Raw genomic sequence first — 13,092 nt, forward strand, 5'->3', positions numbered from 1 at the left:
AGCATCGCCAAGACCTGCGTTTTGCTTATAGAAAATATTGCTTACTTTTAGACAAATAAGAATTAATGTCGGGATCCCCGGCACGATGGGAACCCAGTGGCGGTAGAGGTTTGAGCGAGGCATCAGGACAGTCAAGAAGTTTGCACCCTTGTGGTAGGAAATGGGTGGTAAGGATTTCCTTGTTAGGTAATTTCACACTGTCAAACCGATGGGTTGATTAAGTTAGCTCACTTGGAGCAAAAAAAAAAGCATTCCGTAGTCGGCAGGATTCGAACCTGCGCGGGGAGACCCCAATGGATTTCTAGTCCATCGCCTTAACCACTCGGCCACGACTACAGCTGTGAAACCTCTGACTTGGATAGATTGGTGAAATCACGTGTCAGGTGATGTGTGCAAACGTTTGTCTTTGGTGAGTTTTTTGGAAATGCTAAGGTGAAATGAGAATTCTAGGAAAGGAAGTCAGAAGATCTTTGGTAATTGAGAGCACTGCAATTAGAGAGAGTCCTCATCGCATAAGCATTAACGTTTCCAGCAAATATCCAGTCAGTCGAATAACATCCGGCGAGCGCCTGCCTGCCCCAGGACCCGCCAGGCTTCTGTACTCGCCATAGCTGATACCATACCTAGCCGGTACCGACTGGGAGTCATGGCCAACTCTCCTCTAATCCGGGATGTTCGGACTTCCCGGAGCCCAAAGCTCCTCGGTGAATTACGGTGTTCGTAGGGGAATTCCAGGCACGGAATCGCTTCCGCTGATTTGTGTCTTAGGTGGAGGGAGCGAAAAATTATGTAGAAAAGTCTCCTCTGTGTCACTTCGTTGTGATATTGTTAAGTCTTTTAGGCTCAGAATCTGGTTTGAGTTTTGGCCGACAAAGGGGCTTCCCTCGTTGCTCTAAATTTAGTCAATTCAGCAGATTTTCTTTTTCTCCCTTGTACATTTTGACCTTAATATCTCAATAACAGTATTTTCCTAAGACCTGAGAGTGATTTTGCCTACCCTGCTTAGAGAGTCTTAATCTAATTTTCTAAAGAAGAAACAGAGGTAGAGGAAGAGGAGAAAACGGAGAGTGGGCAGAGGAGGAGAAGAGAACGATGACAGAGGGGTCAATTGTGACATCTGAACGGAGGAGAGGAGAGGGATGAAGAGAAGAGTGAAGGCAGGCTAAGGGGGAGTGAAGAAATATTGCTTTGCTATGGAAATATTAATAAAATCAACTATAAGAAATCCCATGGTTTAACGAAAGGGAGTCTGCTCTGAGGGGAGTATTAAGCTGAGTTTGGAGTAAGAGAACAAGATTCCATATTTAACTGAGGAGTCTGTTATTTAAACTTTCTTGTTAAAATGAGTATCAGTCATATAAACCTTTAAAAATCGTGTCAAGTTATGAAATGACTAAATACAAATTTAAAGGAAAATGTAAGTTGTGAGAGAAGGTGTTTCCACAGTCATATCATGTCCCTTTTATTTGGTCTACACATTTTAACAGGCATATAACGTTTTAATTAGATTCCTTCAGAACTCTAGTTTGAAGGGAGTTAAGTACTAAAGAAATAACAGACTTTTCATGCTTAAATCAGCACAAAAGGAAACTTGCTGTGATTGATATTAATATGAACTGAATTTATTGAATCAATTCTTGTTTTGCTTAGAATAAAATGAACAGAGACTTGTGATGGCTTCAATCTTTTTTTTTCTCCTCATTTGTATGTGTGGACCAAAGCATGGCAGAATAGATTCATGTAAAACAAATGAATCAGGGTTCACTTGTAGGAAACAAAACTATTCTAGACCTATTAGTTCCAAACTGAAAACAGTCCAAAGTCCATCAACAATAGAAAAGACAAATAGTTGTTTTTCATACAAAGGAACAGTAGAGCAATAAGAATAAATAATTTTCAATTACACACAAATTGGAAGGATTTCATAAACATAATATTGAAATGATGCCACACACAAAGGCATACATGCTTTTGTTTATATATACTGTAGCTCAAAACAAGCTAAACAAAGCTGTGGTGTTAGAAATCAGGAAGGTGATTGTTGAAGGTGGTTACACTGAGAAAGGCCATGAATAGACTTGTTGGAGATCGTAGGAATGGTTCTATTTTTCAGTCTGAGTTCTGGGTTCATAGGTGTGTTCACTTTGTGAAAATTTCTTGAGCTGTGTAATTATGGTTTATATACTTTTCTGCATCAACATTGTGTTATAGGTCAATTAAAAATTTACTTAGGCAAGGTGTGGTGGCTTACATATGTAATCCCAGCACTTTGGCAGGCCAAGGTGGGAGGATCACCTGAGGCCAGGTGTCCAAGACCAACCTGGGCAACAGCCTGGGCAATGAAGCAAGACCCCCGTCTCTACAAAAAAAATTAATTAAATTTATTTATTTATTTATTTATTTTTGAGATGGAATCTCACTCTGTTGCCCAGGCTAGAGTGCAATGGCGCAGTCTCCGCCTCCTAGCTTCAAAGGATTCTTCTGCCTCAGCCCTACAAGTAACTGGGATTACAGGCACACACCACCAGGCCCAGCTAATTTTTGTATTTTTAGTAGAGACGAGGTTTCGCCATATTGGCCAGGCTGGTCTCAAATTCCTGACCTCAGGTGATCCATCCGCCTCAGCCTCCCTAAGTGCTGAGATTATAAGCATGAGCCATGGTGCCTGGCCAAATTAAATTTAAAAAAAAAAATGTGCCTAAGAATCAAAACCTCTCAAGCTATTTTAAATAAAAGGGGATTAATAAAGAATATAGAGGCTTACAAAATGTTAGAAGAGAGGGATGGAAGAAGGTATCAGTTCTAATTTGATTCTGCAGGAATTGTTCCCAAAATAACCTCAAGGAAATAGTCTCCATCGAGGCTGTTGTTGTTCCCACAATCAAGAAAGTAGAAAATCAAGATGCTTCCACTAGAATTGTTCATTTCAGGCAAGTCTGTCAGTGATTTATGCCCAGGCCTTAATTTATAAAGATGATGGAGTGAAGACACAGAAAGGTCAATGCCATTGAAAGAAAATTATAATGTTATTCACAGTTTCCCTAGAAGTAAGAAGCGCAGCACACCATGCAGGGCCACATTGAGAAGTACCGGTGTCACCCAGGAGGCTGAAAGGAGTGAAAAGGAAGGCATAAATTAAAGTCTTTATTGGGGTTTCCATGGGAAAGGCAGGGTGGATCAGGGTAAACAGTTTAGAATTGGCTAGTTTGAATAATTCTGGCAGGTTTGGATATAGAGGCTGTCCCTGGTTGTCTGATATTTGGGGCCCATGGTTGATTTACCCCAGGGGAAATATTGGCTTAGTGTGTGAGAGTTAGGTAAAGGAGGTCATTCAAAGTATGGGCTCTGGATAGCGGGAGATGTAAATAACTTTGGCTATAGTTTGACCCCTCTGATCAATGATGCCAAATGGATCAATGGATGCCAAATAGACAAATACAGGCTCAAAGAAAACACAGAGCAATCAGAAAGCAATTTACATTTCTAAACAAATTGCCAAATTCTGTTGCTGCTGGTCTGGGAGCCATACTTTGAGAATCACGTGTTGCAGAGCACAGCATGCCTCCTAGATGTGAACGAGCAAAGTGATGCTCCTTATGTTGCATTCCTCTGCAGAAAACCCCAGTGAGTCCATGACAATGCTTGTGAGCACAGAATAACAGAAACAGAAGTCTCCTTATTTCCATATTTGAAAATCCTGAGGCAAAGCGTAAATCACACCCAGAACCCTAACTGCAAGAGTTGGGGAAATGTTGTTCTTTCTAACCTCTAGTTCAGGAAGGCTCACTTGAAGGAGATGGAAATGAATGGTTACTGCCAATCTACTACACCCTGTACAGATGTTGAAGCTGAATTGTTCTGCCGAAATAGAGGGCCTTCCCAGAGGATTAAAAATAATGTCAGTATTCACTGAGGGGGAACTTTCACTGCCCTTGAAAGAGGACCCAGTGTAATAGACCAGTATATTAGTCCATTTTCACATGGACTCTATAGATCATTAGCCCTACAGTTGCTCTTTCCTGTATTGGAACATCTTCCTGTGTAGGTACAACTTAGGAATTAGCCAGTAATATAAAGAGAATTTATAATACAAATTTGAGATCTTTCTCTGTGGTTCCCTCATCACTTGAATTTTGACCATCAACTTCTATGCACTTTGGTAGTCCCAAACTCGGACCAGTGTCTCCTTAATGCAGTACAACTGCCTCTTTCCACATGAGATCCATTCCACAATGGTGCAATACAGAACACACCATTGGGAGGAAAGCACTTTCGAATGTGCAAACTCATATCACGTGCTTCCCTTCTTTCAAGGATTGTAGTTTGTCAAGCCTTGCCTGGGTTGACAGCTCATCAGTGCCTTCAAACAGTTGCTTTAAGTTGGGCGTGGTGGCCCACACCTGCAATCCCAGCACTTTGGGAGGCCGAGGCGGGTGGATCACGAGGTCAGGACTTCAAGACCAGCCTGGTCAACATGGTGAAACCCTGTGTCTACTCAAAAGACGCACCTGTAATCCCAGCCACTTGGGAGGCTGAGCCAGGAGAATGACTTGAATCTGGTAGGCGGAGGTTGTGGTGACCCAAGATTGCGCCATTGCTCTTCAGCCTGGGTGACAGCAGCCTGGGCGACAGAGCGAGACTCTGTCTCAAAGAAAAAAAAAAAAAAAAACCAGAAACAAACAAAAAAAACTAGTTGCTTTATAGATCTCATCAACAATGAATCATTTTTCTTCTAGATTAAAAAAGAAGTAATAGATTAAAAAGGCAGTAACAGAGACAAATGAGATTCAATGTTAGGTGAAAAGGATAGGGCATCAATCACTCTACTGTGCAATAGTGTTAATAAAAAAAAGAATCTATTGGTGAAAGTGCTGCACAATGATATTAACTTTTAAATTTTATGGCCAAAATTTCGTGACAAAATGTTAATAACTATTGTTCTTTCTTTCTTTTTTTTTTTTTTTTTTCGAGACAGAGTCTCACTTTGTCACCCAGGCTGGAGTGCAATGCTGCGATCTCGGCTCACTGCAACCTCCGCCTCCCGGGTTCAAGTGATTCTCCTGTCTCAGCCTCTGAGTAGCTGGGATTACAGGTGCCTACCACCACGCCCAGTTAATTTTTGTATTTTTAGTAGAGATGGAGTTTCACCAGGTTGGCCAGGCAGGTCTCAAACTCCTGACCTCAGGTGATCCACCCGCCTCAGCCTCCCAAAGTGCTTGGATTACAGGCATGAGCCACTGCGCCCAGCCAATAATTATTTTTAAAACAAAATCAGATATACTGTTATATGCTGGAAGAGTATTCCTACATTAAAGAAGCAATGCTGTTGGCTTTGACTATGGCTCACAAAAATATTGCTTTTCATATTCATCCATTCAGCATTGGTCGAGGGTATATACTGGGTACACTTCTAATTCCTACCTTATTATAAGGGAGCTTAGAATGATTTGGATTTGGCCATACCTTTCCATCTTATATTGTTGTTGCTGTTTTGAATTTTCGTATTGTTTTCATATTCCAAAATGTAATATTACAAAACAATGTCGTCTTAGGCATTCACTCTTTATTTAGCTTTTGTCACATGTTATGAATTTCCTTGTTCACTCATAACATTTTGAATCCCACTCCTTCATCAGTTCTAAATTCCTATTCATTAATATAGTCATCACTCTGTCATATGCATTGTTCAAAATTGTATATTTGACCTTTTAAATCTTAGTGTATTTTAATTTATAGTTTTGTTAGGTTTTTCTTCTTTTAACTTTCCATTCTGAAATTATTTTAGACTGACAGACACAGTACATGAATGATACAGAGGATTCCTGAGCACCCTTCACCCCAATCGCCTCAATGTTAGCACATTAAGCATATTCCTATATTTTCTTTTCCTTCTCTCTCTCATATATATACAAACAGTTATTTCTTAAGTATTTGACAGTCAGTTTGAAGACACATACCTCCCCTTACCCTTAAATATGTATTTTGTAAACAGGTGTGAATTTTCTTAAAACAAAGACATTTTGTTCTATAACCATAGAGCAATTAATACAATCAGGAATTAACATTCATAAAATAATGTCATAAAATCTATCGACTTTATTCAGATTTCACCAATTATTTCAATAATGTCCTTTAATAGCAAGAAAAAAATTCCAGATCATATGTTGCTATCATATCTTTAAGATCTTCTATAATGTGGACTATTTAGTCAGCCTTTCTTTGTGTTCAGTAACTTTATTTTATTTATTTATCTATTTTTCCTCCCCGCTTGCCTGTTACTAGGTTGATGCAAAAGTAATTGCAGTTTTTGAGGCATACAAGTCAGTTATTTTGTGAAAATCTCCCTCAATCTGGGTTTGTCTGATGTTTTCTGATTCAGATTACATATTTTTGACAATACCACCACAAAAGTGATGTTGTGCTCTCATGAGCACATCCTATAAAAGAGGTACATAATGTAGATTCGTCTCAATATTGATTTAATCACTCGGTTAAGATGACATCTACCCAGGTTTCTCCACTGTGGTGGAGATTACAGTGGAGAGGGGAGATTTTCTTGCTATTACAGAACTTCATGACTTCTACAGCTTACGGTTCGTGCGATCAGTATTTCGTTGGTTTGAAGGAACTCTGATAAAGACAGAGGGAACCCAACATTTACCCAGAAGACTAGAGACTGTGTTTACCAGAAGTGTGCTTTTGTAAAAGTTTAAGCCTCCTCCCCGTCGGGGAATCGAACCCCGGTCTCCCGCGTGACAGGCGGGGATACTCACCACTATACTAACGAGGAACTGACGTGGAAACGTGTTCTTAGGAAATGCATGTGAAGTTACTCACTATTCTCTCTTATTTCTTTGTTCTGTAGTCACACGTTCCCCCTACCAAGTATACGCAAGGCAATTCAGCGAACATGTCTGCGCCCAACTGCGAGTCCTCTTCAGTTCCTCCTTCATTCCTCGGACGCTTTGTGAGGCCCTTTTAAAAAGGAACTCTCGCTAGCCTCCTTTGTGGCGCACTGGTTTCCGTCTATGTTCAACCATGGTTTGAGCTCTAGAGAACATAGGAGCTGCAAATTTTGAAAGGTGCGTCCGTTGGTTTCAAAGACAGAAAAAGCGGAGGTGGGACCAATACCTGCACTCCGCTGAGGTAAAATAGATTAACAATCTGCAGATGTATTTTTAAAGTTCAGGATGCGTTAAGTGGCACGCAGAAGCTTTATCACGAGTTTCCTCGCCCAGACTCAAAGCAAATATGACATCGTATTTCCTCGCTGAACTGTTCTGAGTAAAACATCCCATAGTTGGCAAAAGTTCAGGCGGCGTTAAGAGGCTCGCAGAGGCTTTATCAGGAAAGCAAATGTGAGATCATACTTCCTCGCTGCACTCTCCTCACTAAAACATCCCGTAGTCGGCAGGATTCGAACCTGCGCGGGGAGACCCCAATGGATTTCTAGTCCATCGCCTTAACCACTCGGCCACGACTACATGAACGGAGGAGCTTCCTTTCAAGTCTTTAAACAGAAATTACATCAAGGGCCAAATGAACAAGAAACGGTAAAAATGGTTTCCTGCGCAAGAAACTGGAGTCTGCGAGTACATTAGAAACTCTGAGGTGAAGTGCAAGTGGGATAAGGCAAGCCAGCCTCTCTGCGGCCGCCGCAAGGAGTCCTTGCCCTATCAGCAGTACCGTTTCCGGAAAACTAGAGACCACTGTACCTCTCTCACCTAGACCCAAACCGACCCCGCAAGGAAGTGGAATCAGACCCTCACCCTAAATCTAGGCCTGACACATTTAGCTTTTGTTTGAAACTTCCTCGCACTGAGGCTCCTTGATGAATGCTAATGGCTTTCAAGAAGGCACTAACTTCTGATTTGTGTCTGAACTGGAGGGCCAGAAAATGATGCAGAAAACCCTACTTGCACTTTCGTGCTCTGATGAGGTCCCTAAGTCTCTAGGCTCACACCAACCCAAGGAAGTATCTATCCGGTCGCGTTTGCACGGCATTTTGCATTTCACAATGCGCTTCCACGCTCCAGTTGGGTTAAGAAAGACATTTATAGATGGTTCACGAGTTCCCATGGAACCGGGTTACCTATCAAAAAGGAAGATCCTACTTTGATTTTTGGCCAAGGCAGACGCTCCTTCTCTCAAAATCTAACCCACGCAGTATGTTTTCTTTTTCTCTTGTGCTTCGGTATTGAAGTCTAAAGCTGCCGGTCCTGGAATTTTCCTGAGCCCTTCGGGTGCACAGATTATTGTAACTGGCTTTCGTCTACTTCTTGGAACCATATACTAATCTAAGAAAAGAGGGAAACAATCGCAAGCTAAGAAACCATGTCGACTAAGTAGATAAATGAGGAAGAGGGACAAGGAGGAAAAGGGAGAGAAGAAAGTGACCAGAAGGGAGAAGAAAGGAAGGAGGGACAGGAGGTAGAAATAAGAGGATGAAGGAGAAAGAAGAGGAGGAAGAGGAAGAGAAGAAAGGAAGGAAGAGAGGGATGGAAAAGACAGAGATTTTCTGAGGAGCCTTGTTAGGGCTCAGAAAACGATACCCCAAAATATGGCTCTTGGAAGTACTGAGTACTTTGAACAAGCTCAGAACCTCAGAACCAAAGTCTCTCTGACCTTCCGCAGCCCCACTGCCTCCTGATCCTCTTTCATTCCGGGATGGCAGGGAGGGGCTTTCACTGAAGTTTCCCTTATTTGACTCAGGGAAGTTCCTCCAGAAGGAAAGAGATTGTCATGAACCCTCTCCTGGAATCTGTACTAAGCCAGAGAAGATTAACTCAGATCCCAGGAGAGAAAACTAAAGGTCTCCATGCCCAGGACATCTCGCCGAGCCAGACTTCAATTCTTTTCTTCACCACCTATTCTGAGGGCTGCTACTTAAGAGACTTTATCTGTGTAATAAGACAAGCTTTGTTCCCAGAGTAGTTCCTGCACTCACCCTCACATTACTTCTCGCCATCACCTTCCAGGAGCCTTCAAGCCCCTATTTCTTTATGTAGCTCCAAGACCTATTTAAGCTTCAATCATCTGCCCCTTCTTTGAGTCTCACTTACACTTTCTGGGACCCCTGTGCATATGTGCATAATAAATGTGTATGTCTTTGCTTCTGTTAATTTGTCTACTGGCAGCTTTATTTCTCAGACTCAGATAACCAAACTCCAGAGCGGAGAAAAAAGATTCTGTCACCGCTACAGGGTCAAAAGAAGACTAAAAGAAATTCACTAGTTTTATGGAAGACCGTAATTTGAGGGGATAGACATGAAGCAGTTTGATGGAGTAGCGAGGTGTCCATACAGATAGAAGTTGTGTTATAGATTGTTGTTCATAGTTCATGCATATCACATCCTTTTTATTTGGTGGACATATTTTTGTCAAGCATTTCTTTATACATATTTCTTTGCTGAAATCATTTGCAACTCCAGCTTTGAATACAGTTAGATACCACAGAAATACCAAAAATCTGTTTTAAAAAAATTTTTTTAATTTAGAATCAGGGTCTTACTCTGTCACACAGACTGTAGTGCAGTGGCACCATCATAGCTTACTGTAACCTGAACTCTTGGGCACAAGCCATCCTTCTGCCTCAGCCTCCAGAGTAGCTAGGAAGAGAAGCATGCACCACCATGCCTAGCTATTTTTTTTTTCTTTGTAGAAAAAAAATTATTTTCTTTGGTGTTCCTTGTATTTGAAGAAAAATAGACAATTTGCCTTTTTAAGTATAGAAGGACATTTGATTTGTTTCCAATTCAGGGCTAAAGTAGAAACTGGACTAGTTTTTGTTTCCTGCAACTAAATCCTGACTCTCTACCATGTTTTTGTTTTCAGCCCAGTAAAACAAATAAGATTGCAGCTGTGGCCAGTCCCTAGTCATTGTTACAGTAAAACAAACAAGCCAACAATTGATTAGTAATTTTAGTTCAAATATATCACTAGTTGCTTTGTATTTTGCTGAGGTGTTTTTTTAATCACAAAAGGTTTCTGAGGGCTGGGTTCAGTGGCTTATGGATTGTAACCCCATCATTTAGGGAGGCTGAGGTGGGAGGATTGCTTGAGGTCAGGAGTTGGAGGCCACTTTGGGCAACATAGAGATAGAGAAGTCGCTGAAGACAGAAATTATATCTTTCTGTGTCCTCAATATGTATTGAAAGTCTCATTTGTATAAGGTATGGCTAAAAGTTTTCCAAATCATGGGTGCTGGTTCCTTTTGATGAATAGTTCCTTCCTCAGTTTATTTCTTTCCTCATGCATTTCACCATAAGCAGCAATAACTAACCAGGTTGCACATTCCACATTTTACGTGGAAGTATTCTCAGCTAAATATTCAAGTTCATCATGTACAAATTCTGTTTTCCACCCAACTGTAGAATACAATTCAGCCAAGTCTCTCCCATTTTATAACAAGATCACCATTCCTTCAGTTTCTAACTGCATGTCATTAATTTCCTTCTGAGACCTTACCATAAGCATATTTAACATTCTTATATTTTAAATTTAATAGAAAACTTTTGGAACAGTTTTAGGTTTACAGAAAAATTGAGTGGAAAGTAGAGTTTCAGTATACTCCTTCCTTCTCCCTTCCTCATCCAATTTCTCTGTTATTAACATCTTGCATTAGTGTGGTATATTTGTTACAATTGATGAGCCAATGTTGATAAATTATTATTAACTAAATACCATAGTTTATATTACGGTTCACTTTTTGTGCTGTATAGTCTATGGGTTTTAACAAATGTATAACAACATGTATCCACCATTACTATATCATACAGAATAGTTTCGCTGCCTTAAAAATCCACTGAACGTCACTTATTCTTCCCTCTTAAAATCCACTGAACATCACTTATTCTTCCCTTTTTCCCTCCCCCTAAGCCCCTGGCAACCACTAGTCTTTGCTGTTTCCATAGATTAGCATTTTCAGGGATGTTATATAGATGGAATTATACAGTATGTAGCCTTTTCCAGATTGACTTCTTTCACTCACCAATATGCACTTAATGGTCTTCTGTTCTTCTTCCTTTTTGGTAGCTTGATAGCTCTTTTATTTTCCTTACTGAATATTTCATTGTCCGAATGTACCATAGTTTATGTATTCATTCATGTACTGAAGGACATCTTGGCTGCTTCCAAGTTTTGCCTATCATGAACAACGCTGCTATAAACATTCTTGGGCACGTTTTGTGTGGACATACATTTTCAATTCCTTTGCATAAATACCAAGGAACACAATTACTAGATCGTATGGTAAGAGCATGTTTAGTTTTGCAAGACATTGTCAAACTGTCCTCCGACGTGGCTCTAACATTTTGCATTCCCACCAGCAATGAATTAAAGTTCCTGTTGCCCCACATCCTTGTCAGCATTTGGTATTGTCAGGGTCCTGGATTTTGGCCATTTTGATAAGTGTATAGTGGCACCCCATTGTTTTAATTTGCGTTTCCCTGAGGACATATGATATGCAGCATCTTTTCATATGCTTATTTGCCATCTGTATATCTTCTTTGGTGACATCTGTTAGGGTCTTTGGGCTGTTTTTTTAATCGGTTTGTTTCCTTATTGTTGAGTTTTTAAGAGTTCTTGGCCGGGCGCGGTGGCTCAAGCCTGTAATCCCAGCACTTTGGGAGGCCGAGACGGGCGGATCATGAGGTCAGGAGATCGAGACCATCCTGGCTAACAAGGTGAAACCCCGTCTCTACTAAAAATACAAAAAACTAGCCGGGAGAGGTGGCGGGCGCCTGTAGTCCCAGCTACTCCGGAGGCTGAGGCAAGAGAATGGCGTAAAACCCGGGAGGCGGAGCTTGCAGTGAGCTGAGATCCGGCCACTGCACTCCAGCCCAGGAGACACAGCAAGACTCCGTCTCAAAAAAAGACAAAAAACAAAAAAAAAAGAGTTCTTATATATTTTGGATATCAGTCCTTTATCAGATATGTATTTTGCAAATATTTTCTCCCAGTCTGTGCCTTGTCTTTTCATTCTCATTTTTTTTTAAACCAATGTTCTCTTCATGACAATATATGCATTCTCTAAGATGACCGAAGCTTTCTCTATCATGTTCCCTTGACTATAGTTGTTTTTCATATACTCAGTGTTAGGATTTCCAGGTTTAATGTTTGTCAGCCAACAGTCTGAGAGACTTGACCTTGGCCCCTTATACAAATGCTGGGAATGCACGCCAGCACAGTAAAATGCAAGTGCCATGTCTTAAATATAAAAACCTACCGATTTGTTGGATTCTTTTTTTCTGCCAAGGACACAGTGACAGACTGGCCTTGGGCTATATGCAGCTATGTGCTGGCTGACACAGGCATATAAAATGCTTTACTAAGGGGCAAAACATGGTAATATCATCTCCGGGTTTCCTTAAGCTTTAGAAAAACATGTTGGGGCCGGGCGCAGTGGCTCACGCCCGCAATCCCAGCACTTTGGGAGGCCGAGGCGGGCGGATCACTTGAAGTCAGGAGTTCGAGACCAGCCTGGCCAATATGGTGAAACCCCACCTCTACTAAAAATACAAAAATTAGCCGGGGATGGTGGTGCATGCCTGTAATCCCAGCTACTCGGGAGGCTCAGGCAGGAGAATCGCTTGAACCCGAGAGGTGGAGGTTGCACTGGGCCGAGATCGTGCCATTGCACTCCAGCCTGAGCAACAGAGCTAGACTCCATCTCAAAATAAATAAATAAATAAATAAATAAATAAATAAATAAATAAATAAATAAAGTTGGTCGCCACTCAATTGAGAGTCGTGAAAACAATTTTAATAGGTAACTACCAGTATTTTCAAAACGACAAAGGAGTAGGACAGAAAATATAAGGTAGAACATGTAATAAAGGTAACAATTGCTTGCGTTTTAAAACTGTGTGTAGACGTGTATTTCTTTTTTTCTTTTCTTTTCTTTTTTGTTTCTTTGAGACGGAGTCTCGCTGTGCGGCCCAGGCTGGAGCGCAGTGGCGCAATCTCGACTGACTGCAACCTCTGCCTCCCGGGTTCACGCCGTTCTCCTGCCTCAGCCTCCCGAGTAGCTGGGACTACAGGCGCGCGCCACCATGCGCCACCACGCGCCACCTCCATAATTTTGGTATTTTT

At 41.2% G+C, this 13,092-nt stretch overlaps 3 non-coding genes across 3 annotated transcripts; all 3 read right to left on the bottom strand.

Annotated features, from left to right (window-relative positions):
• Positions 1 to 254: 254 nt before the first annotated feature.
• TRNAS-AGA lies at positions 255 to 336 on the bottom strand. The gene has a single exon. It is a non-coding gene; the product is annotated as a tRNA-Ser (tRNA).
• A 6,382-nt stretch (positions 337 to 6,718) lies between these two features.
• Positions 6,719 to 6,790, bottom strand: TRNAD-GUC. The gene has a single exon. It is a non-coding gene; the product is annotated as a tRNA-Asp (tRNA).
• Positions 6,791 to 7,402: 612 nt separating this feature from the next.
• Positions 7,403 to 7,484, bottom strand: TRNAS-AGA. Its single transcript has one exon. It is a non-coding gene; the product is annotated as a tRNA-Ser (tRNA).
• Between the last annotated feature and the right edge of the window lie 5,608 nt (positions 7,485 to 13,092).

This window comes from Piliocolobus tephrosceles, chromosome 5 (assembly GCF_002776525.5).
Source record: "Piliocolobus tephrosceles isolate RC106 chromosome 5, ASM277652v3, whole genome shotgun sequence".
Classification (NCBI taxonomy): Eukaryota; Metazoa; Chordata; class Mammalia; order Primates; family Cercopithecidae; genus Piliocolobus; species Piliocolobus tephrosceles.